General features: G+C 41.9%; 1 long non-coding RNA gene across 2 annotated transcripts in view; it reads right to left on the bottom strand.

Annotated features, from left to right (window-relative positions):
- LOC122227547 overlaps positions 1 to 14,633 on the bottom strand; it is a 50,409-nt gene that overhangs the window by 9,256 nt on the left and 26,520 nt on the right. Inside the window, exon 6 of one of the 2 annotated variants that reach the window (XR_006206111.1) lies at positions 5,524 to 5,610. The exons of the other annotated variant lie outside the window; for it this stretch is intronic. This is a non-coding gene — a long non-coding RNA (uncharacterized LOC122227547). Of the gene's footprint in view, positions 1 to 5,523; positions 5,611 to 14,633 lie in introns of those variants that run through there. 2 annotated transcript variants of the gene reach the window in all.

The raw sequence follows: 14,633 nt of genomic DNA, 5'->3' as shown, positions 1-14,633 counted from the left end.
GAGAAAGAAGCAGTAAATAGAAACTGCCCCTTGAGTACTCTGAGGGTATATTTAATGGTGTCCCACAGAAGGTGCCATGGCTTAGGGAAAAAGAGGTTAGGTTCCAGTCAGAAAATAATTTTCCTTGCTTAAAGTTTCCCTTCATTGCAGCAAATAGAGAAAAAAAAGAAAGTTAACATGTATGCGGGGGAGGGGATGGGAGAGAACAGAGGAGGCAAGTACCATATATAAACTCAGCACCCAGAGTATAGAGATGAAATGAGGGAAACACAGATGAAACACCCCGCAACCATTCCCACAGCACAAAGGCAGGCAGCCAGCATTTTGCAGCAGGTTTGGGGGGATTCCAGTCTCCTCAGCAATACCGATGATAAAATTTGATACTCAATGGGAATCCTGAGTAATACCATAAGTAATTCCTACTAAGTGCCCTAACAAATATGCACAGAGTAACTTGGGAACAAAGAGTGTGGGACACCAGAGGAAAATCAGAGGAAGCTGGAAGAAGATAAAACTAAACTGTATCAAAATCAAACCTAACTTCCTCAACAATACCTGTCTGCTATGAATTGAATTGTGCTTCCCCACAAAAAGATATGTTGGTACTAACTCCCAGTCCCTCAGTACCTCAGAATGTGACCTTATTTTAAAATAAGGTCTGGGATGCCTAGGTGGCTCAGTCACTTGAGTGTCTGACTCTGGATTTCGGTTCAGGTCATGATCTCATGATTTGTGAGTTCAAGCCCTGCATCAGGCTCTGTGCCGACAGTGCAAAGCCTACTTGAGATTTTCTCTCTCCCTCTCTCTTGCTCCTCCCCTGTTTGCGCGCTCTCTCTCTCTCTCTCTCTCTCAAAAGAAACTTTAAAAAATAATAAGGTCTTCACAGAAGTATTCAAGTTAACATAAGATCATTAGGGTGTGCTTATATAATCCAATACAACAGGCAGTCTTATAAAAAGAGGAAATTTGGACACTGAGACAGGCGTACATAGAAGGAAGATGATGTGAAGACACAGAGGGAATGACATCCACCAGCCAAAGATGGCCCGCAAACTACCAGAATTTAGAGAGACTTGGAACCGATTCTCCCTTAAATCCTTCAGAAGGAACTAACCCTTCCAACTCCTTGATTTCAGACCTCTACCCTAAATTTCTGTTGCTTAAGCCACCTAGTTTATGGTATTGATTTATGGCATCCCCAGAAGAGCAATATACTATCTAAGGACGTTTATCAGTTCCTCAAGGAAAAGGAGAATAGAAAGTGACAGAACCTCATTGATAAGTACACATTCTTATTACTTATAAATTATCTTATCATACTGTTTTTGTACAGTGTATAGGTTCTCAAGCTCCAATATAAATTCAGTCCTTCCAGCCCTGAGTTGGAAGCTCTCTAGCATCTATTCTAAATATCTGAACTTGGTGTCTTCTACCTGAGTATTACAGTCTCGATTCCAGTAGCTGCAGTAGTCAAAGCCAGAATTCCTCTTTAAATGAGAATGACTCTTTAATATGGCTTTTATTTTTACTGTCCAAGTGGGCTATATGATACAGAAGCACCCTAAAGACTGTGAAATACTAATAAATAACAAGAACATATATCCCACTGATAAAAAATATTCTATTTTATGTCTCTTCCTTATCTACAAAGACAGCTGTATGAAAATCCTATAAAACTCCAGGAAAGTGGTACCATGGCAAAAGTTCTACTACACCAGAATTACCCTAACAGTAACACACAAAATCCCCTCTGAGAATTCATTTCCCCTTTCCCCTCACCACCCTTCATACAACTGCATCATCATCTAGATGAGTTAGAGGAAGTCTCTCTGTGGCAAATTCCGGTAAGTGCTCCTCAGTATATCTACTCTTCTTTTTTTAGTTAGCCTGTAAATTTTATCTGGAGGCATAACCTCCCAAAGTGAAGACAGACTTTCCAGCTTCCACATATGAGCTCCTGTGTGATTAAGTTCTGACCAGTGGCAGGCAAGTAGAAGTGTTGAATGTGGTTTCTCTAAAAGGGGAACACGTGTGATCAGTATCCTTCTGTCTTCCTGGTTGGAACATAGACACGATAGCTGGTTCTTACAACACGATCCCTAAGTCATCCACTGAGGATGGCCTAACAACATGACAGAGGGAGGCCAGGCCTTTGCCACTGTGTATGCCTACCCTGGACTGCCAACACCGGTACATTTTTGTCAAGAGAGAATGACAATTCTGTATTGTTTAAGTCATGATTATTCTAGAATTTTTGTAACATGCAGTCAAGATTCATCCTAAATGATTCAGTGCCTTGGAATACAAAGAACAGAAAACTTACGTTGCAATGGTCCAAAGAATATGGAAGCTTATCTCACATAAGGAGAAATCCAGAAGTCAGGCAGCCCCAAGACCGGTTAATTCAGCAATTTAGGGAGGTCCAAGCACCCAGATTTGGGCATCTTTCTGGCCTATTTCCCACTGCTTCTCCACAACACCTTATACTTCAGGCCTGATGAACTACTGCTGGTTCTCTAAATACGCCATGCTCTTTTAAGTCTCCTTTCGCTTAAATACACTGTGGCTTCTCCTTGGAATACTCTTCCTTCCCTTTTTAGCTGGTGTCTTAATCAGCTCAGGCTGCCATAATAAAATTGCACAGACTGAGTAACTTAACACAAATTTATTTTCTCACAGTTTCTAGAAGCCCAAGATCAAGGTTCTGGCCAATTCAGTTTCTGGTGAGGACTCTCTTCCTGGCTTGCAGAAGGCCACCTTCTCCTTATGTCCTCACATGGTCTTTCCTTAGTGCATGGGGTGGCAGGAGAAAAGGGAGTTAGCTCTCTGGTGTCTCTCCTCATAGGGACACTAATCCTTTTGGATCAGGACTCCACTTTGATGGTGTTATCTAACCTCAAGTATTTTGGTAAAAGCCCTACCTCCAAATACAGCCACATTGGGAGTTAGGGCTTCAACATGTGGATTTGGGGAGGACACAAACATTCAGTTTATAACACCTGGAAATCTCCTCTTAATTCTCTAAGATATAACAAAACTTCATCTCCTTTTGGAAAGCCTTCCCAGACTTGAGAATTAGATGTCTCCCCTTCAGTTTCCACATTAGTTCCTATCATGCAGTGCTGATCCCATTGAACAATGATTAAATACATATTTGTCCCCTCCTTGTCAGTCCACAAGAGTCTTAAAAGCAAGGACAGTAGTTTGTTTGTTTTATACACCTAACACCTAGGACAGCACCTGGCACAAAGTTGGTGTTTAACAAAGGTCTAAGGAAGAGGGAGAGAAAGAAACATCATATCTTTAGAAGAAAATGTAATCTGTATTCCAAATGAATTACAATTGAATTACAAATGAATTACAAATTACAAATGAATGCCAGAACATCCATCATCCACTGGATTTGTCTTAATGATATATAAATTCAATTTCCAGATTACTAAACTTGGTGTAGTGGGTAAGTGTCAGGATTAAAATGCTGTCTTCCAACTTAGTGTCTATATGACTTAATTAATTACTTCCTATGGTAAATCTTAAATGATTCTAAATTCCTTGATGTCCCTCCTATTCCTTTCTCCTTGAATCTTGGCTGGTCTTAAAGACTTGCCTGTGGTAAAGTCACCTTCTGGGGGTTCTGAGGCTATATCATAAGAAGACTTGCAGCTTCAGCTCAGGCCTCTGAAATCCTTGTTCTCAGAGTCCTGGGGCACCATGCAAGAGGCCCACCTACCCTGAGTCCACCATGCTATGAGGAAACTCAAGCTGGCCATGCAGAGAGACCATGCAGAGAAAGAGATGCCTGAGCAGCACCCAGACAATAAGTCATCCCCACCATAACGAGCCTGACTCTGCTATGCCCTGTCCAAATCCATGACCTAAAGAAGCAAGAGGTAACAGTATTATTGTTGTTCTAGGCCAATAAGTGTTGGAGTAGTTTGTTAAGAGGTAATAGATGATGAAACACTACTGGGCCTCAGTGTTCTTGACTAAAAATGAAGATAAGAACAGTTTCCAGCTCTTGGCACTACGATAAAAGTTAAACAGGTTAGAATTTATAAAGCACTTAAAACAATACCCAGCCCAAAGTAAGTGCGAATAAATATTAGATATTTCTATTTTACTTCTTTATGTTTGGTTTCCATAGATCAAAACCATTTTGTTTTGGCAAATTTAATGATGGCTTAACTTAGGCAGTGGAACTCGATTCACGCCCTGTTATAGGTTAAGGCGATCTCTTGCTGAGAATCTGTAGGTGGAGAGGGTGGAAGGAACAAGCCCCTGCCCCAATTACCAACGAGTCATCTCCCCAAGACATCAGACTATGGCCTGGGCCTGAGAGAGGCCTCCTAGTAAGCTTCCAAATTTTCTGTTTACACGGCTGGAGTTTTTTCTTTTCCTCCTCCCTCCTGGGATAATTTGACACTAATGGGCAAAACTATTGAGGGTGGAAATTGTTGGTCTTTTCTCCCCGTGTGCCTGGAATCCAGCTTCAGAGGAGGAGAAATACAAACATGACACTAATGGACTTCCCTTGTTCTCAGTTCTTCTCATTTCAAGACAGCAGTCCCCTTGGCATCAGGGCTCCTCACTTCAGATCCATTAGCGCCGGGCAAATGAGCCGTGTGGTTTCTCTCATCTCCTGCCCATAAACCACCACACGTACCTCTCTCCTGACCCCTCCCTCTAGTTAACATTGTTTAACAGACTCAAGGACACAGTTGCGGTTCTTTTCTTCCTAGAAGAACAAAATGTGCTAATGCTCCTGGTGCTGGCCATCTGGGTCGGTGGGCTGTTAGATGCTCTCTCTTTTAAGATGTTATCGATAGTCTGTTACTGAGCACCTGGGTGATGGAAAGGGCCCCTGGGAGCCCACTGACACCCCTGTGTTCCTCCACTGACACCTCCTGGCACAACCCATTTACTCTCCTCGGACTTCCCAACCTGGCCCTGATTTTACTGGCTCTGGGCAGCATCAGGATCCTGAGCTGCTGGGGTTCGGAGGCTGGGGGGGGGGGGGGGGGCGCAGAAGAGGGACCCAGGACTTAGACTTAAACAGCTAGTACCCTAACTCAGCTAGCTTATGAGAAAAGGGGAAGCATTTATGGACTGGGCTGGATATTTAAGCAGCATCTGGATTATAGGAAAGTGTATCAGTTTTAAAACTGCATACCTGGGTCTCAGGCCTGCTTGGCCTTATACTAGCTGTCTGATGTTGGGTAGCTATCTAGATCTCAGCCTGCTTAGTTCTTTAAATGGGAATAAACTATTTAGCTTAGAGGACAACTTTGACAGTTGGACGAAATGAGGTTTTACCTTTATGCTATACAGCATCTGGGAAGGAATGCAGATATCGACCATTACCAGAAAGAGCCTGGTTTTCTTGTAGCTGGATCACAAACACACTTGGAATTCAGAGGATGTTGCAAACATTTTTTGCTACTGTTCATAACAGGTTGTCTTTCAGTCCACAAAGAATCTGCAATCTCTATTTCCTCTTTACTTCCTTTTTCCTTTCTAGCCTCTGCCCTGGGTCCCAGCCACAGGCAGGGTCTGTCCCTCGTGGCTGAGTCTGAGACAAGCCATATTCCAGGCACCTTCTGAGTGGAGCTCCTGAAATGAAACAAGACTCTTGCTGATCCTGATTGTCTCCTTAGCATAGCTTGGATGTATAATAACATTGAAAGATCTGTCCCTACCATGGGTGAGAATGGGACCAATTTAAAGGGACAGAGAGGTGCACCCTGACCAAGATGGGAAGCACCTAACACATAGTAGGCATTTAATAATGACCCTGCTTCCTCTAACTAAATCTTTACTAGTTCTTCAGCCTACCAAATGTATGACCGGGGGCAAGCTGCTTAACCTCTTATGCCTCAGTTTTCTCATCTGTAAAATAGGGATAATAATAGAAGCTAGGTCATGCATGGGGTCGTTACAGAAATTTGATGAGCTATACATATAAAACTCAGAATGATGCCCAGAAAATAATAAATAACATATAAGGGTTTGTTGGTATTATTGTCATTATTCGCTATTTTAATTGCTTTTTTTTTTTTTTTGAAATTGGGTTTTAGGGCACCTGGCTGGCTCAGTCAGCGGAGCATGCAACTCTTGATCTCAGGGTTGTAAGCTCAAGCTTGGGTGTAGAGACTTCTTAAAAATAAAATCTTTTAATAAAATGAAATAGGCTTCCATCTAGGTTAACACAATTTAAAACTGAAGGTTCAAACAATTCAGTCTCTCCCTTCTCTCTCCTTATTTATAGATTTTAAAAAGTTGTTTCATTTGTTCAAAATCCCATTTGTTGTGGTGCAGGGTGACTGCACCCTGTGGGAGTAGACTGGGAGCCTACAGGTCTGAGGTCTTCAGGCTCAGCCACTGTGTGACCTGGGGCAAGGCACCTGGCCACCTGCTCCTCCCTTTTATCCTCCATAGCTCACTCGTAGCAGGTGATCTGTGGCATCAATTCACCTTCAGACCAGGAGAATGGCAGGGCCCCTTTGATACTGAATCCCTGTATTTCTCCTTCACCCTTGATTCCAGGCAAGACTGAAAGCAGCCTATTTTCAAACTGTTCAATTCTCAAGAGAGGAGGAAAACCTGCCTTCAAACATAGCTTACTGCCTTTCCCCAAGATAAGCACCGCCCCCAACCAAGGCTCCCTGATTATCAAACATGTCAGCAGTATTCTAAGAATCCTGTATAAAATAAGCAAACCAGTCCTCCGGGAAGACCTGAGGGATTGCTTTGAATAAAGTGAATAAGCCTTAATGCATAAATGGATACATCCTCATTAAGCTGCAGATGCCTGGAATCACCAGGACGGTGACCCTCACTCAGGAGGTGCTGCCCCTCTGTGGGTGGGGGTCACCAGGGAGCATAATTGTCTACCCTCTGTGGAATACTTGCCTCCAACATCTTTATATTCTCATCGTGATACCTGTAGAATCACGATTTTTTTCTTTCTTTCTTTCTTTCCTTTAATCTCTCTTTCCATAGTAGTCTCGAGCCCCTGCTATGCACCAGATTCTGTGCTTACTGACAGTTACATAAGGAAGATTAAGACATGCTTCTCGCTTTCAAAAAATTCACACATCAGCAGGAAAAACTAAAATGTAAAGAATTCTATAATACAATGCCAGGCTAAATCTGGTTTCCCTGTTAACACTCTAATGGCACTTAGTACTTTGCCTTCCTATAACTTGTCATAAGTTAGAAAATGTATTTGTCTTTTCCAGTAATTAATTCTGCTCTCCCTCTCCCTCCTCCACAGTATAGGCTGTGATGCTTTGAGCTAATATTTACTTAGTACGGATTATATTGCAGACACTGGTTTAAGTGTCTTACATATATCAACTCTTAATCTTCACAACCACTTTAAGATGAATGTCCTAATATTATTCTCATTTTACAAATGAGGAACTCAGACATGGGGAAATTGAGTAACATGCTAGGGGTCACACAGCTGGTAAGAGTCAGAACCAGGTCTTAAACCTAAGCAGTATGGCTTCAGACCCCCGCTCTTAGTTCTACATTAAAGGGAAGACATCAAGGCTTTTTTAAAGGTGATAGATATGTACATGATACAGTCTAGAGAGATCTCCTTCTAAAATTATTGTGTTCTGGTAAATGTGGGTAAACTTTAATTTGTCTGGAAAATCCATTCATGCAGAATCCCTAGTGACAAATGCAAGTAAGTGAGGCATTGCAGTGTATACAAAAGATGAAGAAGGGGGAAATGGCAGCATTTAGATCAGATTAAGAAAAAGAACATTTGTTGAGGGGCACCTGGGTGCTGCAGTTGGTTAAGCATCTGAATCTTGGTTTCGGCTCAGGTCGTGATCTCATGTTCATGAGTTTGAGCCCCGCACTGGGCTCTGCACTGACAGTGTGGAGCCTGCTTGGTACTCTCTGTCTCCCTCTCTCTCTGCCCCTCTTCTGCTCACTCTCTATCCCTCTCGCAAAAAAATAAATAAATAAATACATACATACATACATAAATAAATAAACAAAAAAAAAAGGACATTTACTGCAAAGCAAGTCTATGTGTAGAACTGAAAAATGCAACTATCCGAAGAGCACAGGGCTGTACCTTATGAGATTTCTGACTTGATCTAAATTTATAACTATGAAAACCAAGAAAATTGGTCAACTATTGCCTAAAGAAAACCCACTCTGAGTGTTATACCAATTCAAGTCATTGTCAGTCTGTGGGCAACAGGTACTTCTCTGGTAGACCCTTACCATCTCATCAATTGAAATAGCAAAATGCCTATCAAAAATAAAAGATTCCTTTATGCAACCAAGTAATCAAAAGATTTACTAAATTCAAAACTGTTTAACTATTCTGTGTCTTATGAAAGTATCACACAGAGACTTTTTATCTTGATGTGTTAAATTCTTGTTGGTAGTTTAAAGCATGAGGCCACACCAATTAGGTTTTGACCCCAGATCTCTTGCTAATTGTCTACATAGATTTTAACACATCATTTAGCCTCTATTGGTCTCAATTTACTTTGTCACTGCAAAATTAGGAGACCGAAATGGATTGTTTTTAAGACTCTTTTGCTCTCCTCTATCATTCTGAAATTTGATGATGTATTAAGCCTTTTTATATCTTTGTATAATGGTTTATTTTCATTCAGTTATGTTAGAAAATATTCATGCTTGACTCCAGTTCAAATTTTTTCCATGAGTATTTACTATAATAAAAACCACTGAATTCACTTAGAAAATAAACTGGGGTAGTGGGGTGCCTGGACAGTTCAGTTGGTTTCGTGTCTGACTCTTGATTTTGGCTCAGGTCATGATCTCACTGTTTGTGAGATAAAGTCGCTGCGTTAGGCTCTGTGTTAACAGCACAGAACCTGCCTGGGATTCTCTCTTCCTCTCTCTCTGCCCCCCTTCACCCCCCCCCCAAATAAATAAATAAACAAACTTTAAAAAAATAAAAGAAACTGGGAATTAGGATTTGTGCCCAACAAAGTCATGCGGTTCTCAGAGCATCAATAAATAGATGAGATCAGGACATCTGATACAGAGATTACTGGTGTTTACAAATGCCAGGGTTCTGCTTTTCTTCTGGACACAGAGCTGGACCACATCCTGCAGTTAGCTGAGGCCATGTGTCTGAACGTCCACCAATGGGATGTGAACCTATGTGGCATGAGCCAGTTCCAGGCTGAAATATAAAAACCTCCTTCACGTATTCCTGGTCCTCCTTCCCCAACCACTTCCCCAACCACTAGCTAAATAGACAGAATCTGGAAGGTAGTGAAGGAATACAGAACTAAGACAAAAAGAAGTTTGCTCCCGAATGACTATGTAGAGCAGAATGCTATTGGGTGGTCACATGAAAGGGAAAAGAAAATACCTATTGTGTTAAACTACTGAATTTTGAGCAACAGCCTACCCTGACCAATACATCATCCTTTTAGATTTTTATCCAAGTGAAATTGCATTTTAGTGAACATCTGGTTCAACCCTGAAGGAAGGCATTCTCACAAAATGGTAAGTATGAGGACTTCTGCTGTGACACCCCTAACACCTTATCCTGCCATCTTACACATGGTCGCCCTAGTTTGCCAGTCATCCACGGGCACTTTCAGCACCTCACCTGCTGCTCCCTATCCAGCCCTTCCACAGCTTCCTAATGCTCCATTATCCAAACCTCCTCTCTCCTAAGTGCGGCTGAGCTGTTCTTCATTTGTGTTTGCGTTTGTTGTTTTCTATGACATAACTTGCAAAACATGTTGAGTTTTCTAATCTGTCACATTATTGACGAATGTTTCATCGCAGTTAAGACTGAAAGCTGTTTAAGAAAGCTGTCTGTAGATTGATCTATTTCTCCTTGCACTTCTATCAGTTTTTGCCACATGTATTTTGAAGCTCTATCATTAGGTGCACATGTGTTTAAGATTATAATGTACTCCTGATGCAATGACCCCTTTATCATAATGAAATGACATTGATTATTCATGGTAATATTCTTTTCTCTGAAACTGACTTTGCCTCCCTGCTCCACTGCCTGGAAACTCTTTAAAGGCAGGAAGATGGGACAATTACATGGCTTGCCTCATGTGTTTCCCATCTCAAGAATTACTGCCTTTCGTTGCCTGTTGTCCAGTGTCTTAAAAACTATTGCGTCGCATATTTTAGCCAGTTTTGGTTTGTTTTGGCCAGGAGGGTAAATCTGGTCCCTGTTATCCCAATCTTAATCTGAAAGGAAAGTCAAAAATGCTTTTATACATCATTTCATTTGTTCCTCAGAGGAACCCTCACAAGGTGACTCTTATTATCCTTTTTTTTTTTTAATCAAAATACTGAGTCTCAGAGAGGCTGCATAATTGGCCTAAAGTTACACAGTTAGTAAAACTAACTGAAGTACATGGAAAGGTCAAGATTGGGTGATAGGTGCATCAGTTTTCTGAAACTAAAACTAGGCACATGCCATGAGATTATTTACATAATAAATCTCAAAACAATTAAAAAAATCAAAATGGTCGTGCCTGGGTGGCTCAGTCGGTAAAGCATCCAACTCTTGATTTTGGTTCAGGTCATGATCTCACGGTTCATGAGACTGAGCCCTGCACTGGGCTCTGAGCTGACAGCCCAAAGCCTGCTTGGGATTCTCTCTCTCTCCCTCTCTCTCTGCCCTTCCCCCACTCACATGCTCGCTCTCTCTCTCTCTCTCAAAATAAACTTTAAAAAAATCAAAATCCTTGTTAGTACACATGTAGTAATTTGCCTTACCTGGCAATAGTTGCAGTACATGAAATGAGGTCTGTCTCAGCAAATCTGGGTTACAAGTTCAAAATATTTGATGGGAAGGATGATGAGATATTATAGCCAGTGAGACTGGACAAAGGATAAAAGTTAATGACACTTATTTCAAGTAGGTATTGGTCCTGCCATATTTTTAAAATATTCTCTGAGCCATCAATCACAAAGGAAATGTCTTCAGTATTCATGGAAACACTTAAAAGAAACAAATAACTAACGTGGTTTTTTTAATCCCTATTTTCTTTTGCCTATTGGAATGAAGCAGAAGTAAATCATCTGGAATGGCTTGGGAGGGGCCATCCAAAATAGATGATTCCATTTATGCTACAAACACAGTAGTACGTAGGGTACAAATGCCTCAGTTTAGCAATGTTCTCCAGTGGGCTGGGTGGGAACAATGGGAAAGCCTAGTTCAAAGGTGCCTTCTTCTTTTAAAGTACCTATCATGGTGTCTGACACATCAGATTCCGTTCAGCAAGTGTGCGTCCCCTTCCTTTCTTTCCAACCAGAATAGATCAGACCAAATACTATCTCTGTCACAAAGGAAGCAGCAACTCAAGGACATGCAGGCAAGGCTGGATGAGGAGGCTTAATTTGTTTTTATCTTGGAGATCCTTCCATTGACACTAATTAATCTCTCCCTACAACTTGGAAGGTTAGCAAACCTCTTTTAAAATAGCAGCAATATAATGCTCCCTAAATGGGATTTTAACTAATGTACAATAATTACTCTTATCATAACAGCATCTCTTTAGCACATTCAGAAGAGAACCTCGCCTGTCTGCCCTAAGTGGTGTTATTAGAGGGAGGAGAGTGTTTTTCCTGTCCATTCATGCTCCAGCTGCCATTTAGCTGCATTCTGTGGGGACAATGATCCTTGCCTTTCATGGAGTGCAGATGGAAATGCAGAAGTGCGGCATTCAGAGAGATTCTGCTGTCTGCCAACAATTCTAGTCAGCCCTTCTCTTTGGAAAGGCTTAATATTTCCGAGCTGTTATGAAAACTTCCTTTAAAAAGAAAACTGCTTTCTGAGTTGACTATTGCCCAGAAATAGAGGTTAGAAGTGGGGAGCTGCCACAGCAGACAGACCTGGCCTTTACATAAAGTGCCTTTTTCATTTGTTGAAATGCAAAGAGAATGTTCGCATGAACCAAAACTCAGTTGCCCAAAAATCTAATTGGAGACCTCATGTTGCCGTTGAACACAGTTGCAGGGAAGCATCTGCTTAGACTCAGCCCCTCTGCAACCTACTGAAGTCTTAAAAGCATGGGCCTTTAACATCATATCAGGCCTGTGTTCAAATCTTAACCTGCCATGTACAGACATGGCCTCAAAGGCAGTGCTGTGCCGTAGAACTTCTGCCAACACAGTGATGTTTCTGTATCTTTGCCGTCTGGTAGAATAGCCACTAACTACATGTAGCTATTGAGCACTTGAAATGTGGCTAATGAAACTGTAACACTGAATTTTTACGTATTTTTTATTTTAATTCATTTAAATTAAAAAGCCACATGGGTTTAGCAGCTACTCTTTTGGAAAGCACATCTCTAAGATAAAAACAAGCTGTTGCATCTTGTACCTCCTCCCATTAAGAAAGACTTGCGCCAGGGAGCCTGGCTGGCTCAGTTAGTGGAGCATGCAACTCTTGATCTCGGGGTTGTAAGTTTGAGCCCCACATTGGGTGTAGAGATTACCTAAAAATAAAAATCTTTTAAAAAACATTAGAGGGGTGTCTGGGTGGCTCAGTCGGTTAAGTGTCCGACTTTGGCTTAGGTCATGATCTCACGGTTCGTGGGTTCGAGCCCCACGTCAGGCTCTGTGCTGATAGCTCAGAGCCTGGAGCCTGCTTCGGATTCTATGTCTCCCTCTCTCTCTGCCCCTTCCCTGCTCACACTCTGTGTGTGTCTCTCTCAAAAATAAATAAACATTAAAAAATTAAAAATAAAATAAAATAAAAATAAATTAGAAACAAACAAAGAGTTGTGCCTTCAAACACTGAGTTGGCCTCTTTAGGTTCTGAAGAAACATAAGATAATGGGGAACATTTTTTATGTATGATATAAATGGGGAGCCATTTATAAGATGGCTCAGATGGCTGCCGGCTTCATATAGGACCCAAAGCAAGAGAGGAGTTTGCAGGAAGTTGAGACTCTGGGCCCACTTGCTCTCCCACTCTGACTATAAACTGAAGGTTGCAGTGGCAGGTGAGAATGCTGGGTGGAGGATCAGGCAAGTCCCAATAGGAGAGTCGCAACATAATCTCCTAGAACTTGAGGGTAAAGCCATGTCATCTGTAGCACTGAACAACTATCTGTTTGAAAATCAACACCCGACATTCTACCCAGACCCTAAGAGGGACTAAGTACTGATATCAAGGACTATGTGACCAGAGCTTCCCATCATATGCTGGATATTGTTTGACCCACTGTGTTGTAAGTTCAAGCAAGTGCAACACAATCTATGGAAACAGTACATTGGGGATTGGGCCCAACTAATTCAACAAGGTGCAAGTAAATTGCAAGTGGCTCAGACTCCCACTCACCTATCTTTATTGTATAATTATCTCTCCTAAAACTCAAACCTATAGCTCATAGTGGGATTCCCTATAACCAATTGTCAAAGAGGAAAGAATCTGGGCTTAGTTCACAGATGGGTTAGTATAATATGCTGGTGCTGACTGAAAATGGCCAACTACCATTACAGTTCCACTCAGAGGTATTTCTAGAGGACAACAGTGAAGAGAAATACTCCCAGGGGGCAGAGCTGCTAGCAGTACACTTGGTCACCGAATTCTAATGGAGGGAGATGTAACATGAGATACTTAGACTCCTGGTAAGAGGTTGCATGACTTGGCTAGCTGTCGAGGGGCCTCAAACGAACAACACTGGAAGATTTAGCACAACTAGTTCTGGGGAAGATGTATGCAAATGAATTAATAGAAGCGAGGATGAAGCATGCAGACCTTTGTGTCTCACCACAATGCTCATTAGAGAGTGTTCACTGCAGAGGAGGCTCTCAACAATTAAGGGAACAGGATGACTTCCTATAGATATCATCATTTGCCCCATGCCTTAGCAATCTCAAAACTCATGAAATGGGCCAATCAACAGAATGGCCACACAGTAGGACTAAAGACACTAGATGGTCCTAACAGCATGGACATCCTCTCATCAAGACAGATACAGCTGCTGCCATGGTGAATATCCAGTTTCCCAGGAAAAGAGACTAACTCTGAGCGGACATTATGGCACCATCCCTTGAGGCAACCTAAAGGTTGGCAGTAGACAAATACAATGGGCCGCCTCTACCATGAAAAGGATAATGATTTTGTCTCACTGAAATAGAAATCTAGTTAGGATGTCAATTTGCCTTCCCTTGCACTTCCCTCAGCATCACCATCCACCAGCTCACAGGATACCTGCTCTATTAGCATCTTGTTCTATACACCACTTTTTGGAGCAAGATCACTATTTATGCCAAAAGAAGTGTTGCAGTGGATGCAGTTACATGAATCACTCATCTAACTACATAGACCTTCACCAGGAGAAGCTGTCTGATAGAACACTGGAGAGCCCCATGTAGCTAAGGTTGCCAGGTCAGGATTGGTTGCTGTCCTCTAGGATGGAGAGTATGTGCTGATTAATGGCATATACACAGTGATGCTTTATTTTAAATAGCATGAATATTGGGGCACCTGGGTGGTTCAGTCGGTTAAGCGGCCGACTTCGGCTCAGGTCATGATTTCGTGGTCCGTGAGTTCGAGCCCCGCGTCGGGCTCTGTGCTGACAGCTCAGAGCCTGGAGCCTGTTTCAGATTCTGTGTCTCCCTCTCTCTGACCCTCCCCCGTTCAT

This window comes from Panthera leo, chromosome C1 (genome assembly GCF_018350215.1).
Source record: "Panthera leo isolate Ple1 chromosome C1, P.leo_Ple1_pat1.1, whole genome shotgun sequence".
NCBI classification, from domain to species: domain Eukaryota; kingdom Metazoa; phylum Chordata; class Mammalia; order Carnivora; family Felidae; genus Panthera; species Panthera leo.
The sequence above is the reverse complement of the archived record's forward strand: the minus strand, read 5'-3'. Positions and strand labels throughout refer to the sequence as shown.